The sequence below is a fragment of the Hetaerina americana genome, unplaced genomic scaffold, assembly GCF_022747635.1.
Source record: "Hetaerina americana unplaced genomic scaffold, ioHetAmer1.1.p SCAF_67, whole genome shotgun sequence".
Taxonomy (NCBI): Eukaryota; Metazoa; Arthropoda; class Insecta; order Odonata; family Calopterygidae; genus Hetaerina; species Hetaerina americana.
In genome coordinates, this window is record NW_027287283.1 from 1,454,149 (window position 1) to 1,459,058 (window position 4,910).

The 4,910-nt window shown below is 45.5% G+C and overlaps 1 non-coding gene across 1 annotated transcript; it reads right to left on the reverse strand.

Annotated features, from left to right (window-relative positions):
* Positions 1 to 266: 266 nt before the first annotated feature.
* On the reverse strand, positions 267 to 342 carry TRNAA-AGC (transfer RNA alanine (anticodon AGC)). Its single transcript has one exon. It is a non-coding gene; the product is annotated as a tRNA-Ala (tRNA).
* Between the last annotated feature and the right edge of the window lie 4,568 nt (positions 343 to 4,910).

Below are 4,910 nucleotides of genomic sequence, written 5' to 3' on the forward strand. Positions count from 1 at the left end.
CACAAGGAAAGGAAAGGACAGTGGGTTAGAATTCATACAACATCATACAGGAAAGGAACAGTGCGTTTCGTGGCACGCATAGCCAGAAGAAAGAGATGAGCCACATTGGCCAAATACACATTCAAACACGAAATCCCGCCAAACGGCGAATAAATACTCATATATACAGAAACAGATATAAGGAAAAGGGATAGGAACACATATAAAGGACGAACACAATAGAGGTGGGGAAGGCGGAATCGAACGGATCACAAGAGTAAAAATATTTCCTCAACCGGGACTCGAACACCGGATCTTTCCACTTGCTGGGCGGATGCTCTTAACCACTTGAGCTATCGAGGATAGTCAATATACCCTGAGATCCGTGGGTTTAATATGTCGCCAAGCGCCCGGATTCTTTCAGCCAAGAGATGGCGTCAGGGGGCTGTTTCACCCACCAAAGGAGAAATAGACAATACACAAGGAAAGGAAAGGACAGTGGGTTAGAATTCATATATATATATATTAATATATACGAGGGTCATCCGGAAAGTAGTACCCGTTCGTGCCGCATGAAGTGCTGACGACGCGAGTAGCCGCTGGACGAGGTCAGATAGCTTCAGTGGCTTGTCTGCCTTCTCTGAGCCAAGTTGCGTGACGCTAGCATTGCCTGTGTTGTTTCTGTGATTGTTTACAATGTTTAAAAAAATTGAGAACGCCGCCAGTTGTGAAGTGAGGGCAGTGATTAAATTCCTCAATGCAAGAAACGTTCGCCCATGTGATATTCATCGCCAATTAAAGGAGGTGTATGGAGACAATGTAATGGACGAATCGTCTGTTCGGCGGTGGTGTCGCAACTTCAACATGGGGAGGGGGAACACACACGACGATGAGCGTTCGGAGAGACCGTCTGTCATTACAGACCAACTGGTGAGCTCAGTTGACGAATTCGTGAGGAACGATCGGCGCGTCACAATTGATGACATCTGTGAGCATTTTCCCAATGTTTCTCGAACAATTGTTCATGAAATTGTTAAACACCATCTGCATTATGCAAAAATTTGTGCAAGATGGGTCCCTCGCGTATCTCAATGAGCTGGCGGCGAAGGACTATGCAGCAGGAATACAGAAACTTGTCACACGTTATGACAAATGCCTTAATTTGCTTGGAGATTATGTTGAGAAGTAGTTTAAAGTATCCTCTTTCAAATCAAATTTTTTATGTTTGTTAATATTTACTTTTGTGTCTTTATTTCACGAACGGGTACTACTTTCCGGATGACCCTCGTATATATATATATATATATATATCTATTGATATATACATATAAGTAGAAAGATATGTAGATATGTCTCTCAAAAGTCGCATTGCTGTACGAAATATGGTTCGGTATTTTTGAGAAACTTAAAAGACGCAGGTTTAGAGAAAAACGAAGGAAAAATTAACTGAGGCTTGAGGAAAAGAAATGAATTTCTAGGCACTGTATGGGGAAAGAGGATGTTTTGTTAGACGTTCGGTGACTACGGGAAATACTGATAGGCAGCGAGATGCCGAAGATGGAGGGGAGAATGTTTGGCGAAAGAAGGCGATGTGGATGGAAAAAAAGAATAGGCATTTTGGATGGCATTAAGGAAACCAGAAAGTATGCATAGCTATGGGTTACTGAGATGCATGCGGTACGGGATTTAAGGACATTTTGTGTCACGTTAGTCAGGGCTTACAAATGCAGGAGGCCGTGGCCATCGAAAACCTATTCTAAACCTATAGAATACTGCTAATAGTAATAATTTGACAGTTACAATACGGCAAACTTATTCCAAGTACGGTACGATAATTTTTTTTTCGGTAGGAAGTACGGCAGAGGTCCTGCCTTCGGAGTGGAGGCATTGGAATGGAGGAAAGAGGTTTCGGGAGGGAGAGATAAGAAGGACGAACGGGGGGTGACGCTTCCCTCTCGTTAGGCCTCCCCCCTCTCGCGACCGTCAATCCCCCGTCGGCCGCCGCCACCGCCAACCGCCGCCGCCGCCTCGTGCTCGTCGGCGGTGGATGTCGGTCTGCCTTCCCGTCTTCACTCCCTCTTAAAAGCGTGTTGGCTGTCGCGTTGGGCGGGTAGGCGAGTCGTCACGCGCGTGCCAAGGATCCCGAGGAAGGACAAAGGGGTGGTAGTGTGCCACAGGAGAGAGAGCGGAAGAAGGGAGGGAGGGAGGGATCCGGGGAGGAGGGAGACGGAAGGGGGTGTGTGTGTAACGGAGGACTCTCCCAATCCCTGTGTGAGAGGGATGGGGGATTGGGAGAGTGCCTGAGAACGGGACTTCACCTCCCCCACGACCGGGCTCTATTCTACCCCCCCCCCCCTCCGCCCTTTCGCTTCCCTCCCCACTTATTCCTCCGCCCCCGCCCTACGGCATCATCTTGAGAGGTATTCATTTTACGCACGCGTGACGTCAGATACGCAGGGAGCATTCTACATTTTCCCATCAACTCCGTCTCACCGCAAAAGGCCCTTCCCAATATAAGCCTTTTTCCTACTCTATCTCTCTTTCCCCCGCTCCTCCTCTCCCCGTCCCTTACTCTTTTATCCTTTACGTTCCCCTTCTGTTATTATAGTTATCCTATATATCCCCCATCCCTCCCCTATTCAACCGCGCTGACGACGAGGCGGCGGGCCGAGTCAAAAGGTGTGATTGCCAGCGCGTATGGGGGTGATGGGGGAAAGGATTGAAGTAGTTCCTTTTCTTTTCGTTTTCTTGTACGGGTTTTATTAATCTCCACCTCCGCGGAAGATGCGAGAGGGCGGCAGACTTCAACCGAAGAACCCGGAGAGTGGCGGAGACGTCCGCAGTTTTCAATTTTTCAGCTTTGTTTTATTTTTTCAGTGCGCGGCGTTATTTTTTTTGTCGGTATGGGTTTTCGATTCGTTTTGTTTCCTCCCTCGCTTCTTCCCCTCCCCCACCCTAGGAAACACCCGGCCCTCCCCCCCACCCATCCCCGTGGCTCTGATCGATCCCATCCGCGAAATAACATTCCACGGATTCCTCGAGGTGGCGACTGCCCTCAACGGCATTTGCCGGCTGTTCAACATCAAAGCAAGTCGCGTTGTGTGCTGCTTCCCTCCCCACCCCCCAAATGTATGCGTGTGTGCGCGCGTGTGGTCCGATTCTACGCCGTCCAATTTTTCTGATATATTGCAAGTTTAATTGAAATTTTCCTCTGCATTCAAGTCCCACTCCATCCCAAAGAGTTCGCACGTTTTCCATCCTAAAGCAATATTACCTTTGGAGTTGACGGTTTGAGGCTCTACTTCGTGAAAATTCTAATTTTTTGAAATTCTTATTTTGCCGTTTCCTGGATTGTAGTCATTAGTACTACGTGTTGTGGAAGTTCACGGAAGGAGAACTATTTATTCCCTCCCTGCCTTCGTGCGCAAAGTGCTCACTCATTTCATTTTTGTGTCTCTCCCTCCCGTGGAAACAGTATCCATTGAAATGTATTCTCGTAATGTTTTGCTGTGGGGTTGGTTCTCGTGATGTTACTGGGATCTTTAAAATCCTGCCTTTAAATATTGATGAAGAATTTCTCGAGATCGCAAGAAGTCTCTACTCAGTCTAATTACGAACTACGTCTTAAATAAATATTGATCGATAAAAAAATTTGCTTTTCAGAAATATGAGGGCGGAGCTTAAGAATATGAAGAATAATTAATTACCAGAGATAATATATCCCTCCCATGGACTACAAACTTGACATGGTGGAAGGGCTTGTGCGTTCCGATGACCCCTAGAGCTGTGCTGCGGGAGCAATGATAATGGCTCCTGGTAGGGTCACCCATGCCAAATAGGTCGAAGGTTAGGAGCCGGGCGAAAGATAGTCCCCGCAGCGTCTGTTCCTCAGTGAGGCGGCTGCAATGGCGTCTGACCCCAGTGGGGCGGCCAGTAAGTGATGGTGTCACGTTAAAAACACTATTGAGGAAGGCAACGGGAAACCACCTCAATTATCATTCCCAAGATTTAAATGATGGACTATACAGAGATTTTGAGTCCTGGCAACTGCGGAGCTCGGCCCAATCGGCCATGTGTCGTGCCCGGCAGCGGGGGTGGCAAGGCTTCCGCGGTCGTCATCCCACGGAACCTTTGCAAGGGAAAACCAGCAGTTGCAGGACAGAAGACGCAGGAGAAGAAGAACAAATAAGTTAGAATAGGAACGTGGAATGTTAGGACAATGCTGAGGACAGGGTAAGGTTTAACAGGGTAAAATAATGATGGACACTATAGAGAATTTGAGTCCTAGCAACGATGAGGAAGAAAGAAATGAGGAAGTACTAGGTATGGTGCAAGAGGAGAGGGGTTTGTTGGGAGAAATCCTATGGAGGCAGGAAAAATGGATGAAGGGCGTATTGATCGGCAGTAGGATGTTGAAGACTGTAATAGAAGGAAGAACGTTGGGCGAACGAGGAAATGGCAGGAAGAGGATAGGGATGTTGGACGGGATGAAGGGAGGAAAGAATTACACAGAGATGATGAAGAACTTGTTGTAGAGTAGGATGCTGGATTGTGTTTTGTTGGGAGTAATAAAATATTTACTTGGTAGTTGTGTCCATCGAAAAACCTACCTTAACCGGTAGATTACGTTATAATAAAAATTATATATATATATATATATATATATATATATATATATATATATATATATATATATATATATATATATATATATATGTATCTATATATATCGTATATATATTAACTTCGATAATCCGTATAAATTCATACGGATTATCGAAGGATTCGTTCAATTTTGTTAAACATTCAAAATTCTAAGTGTAAAAAATATTCCGCAATTATAATATAAAAATATATAAAATATTTGTTGAATACTTGACACTAAGGGTTTTGAATGCTTAACAAAACTGAACGAATCCTTTGATAATCCG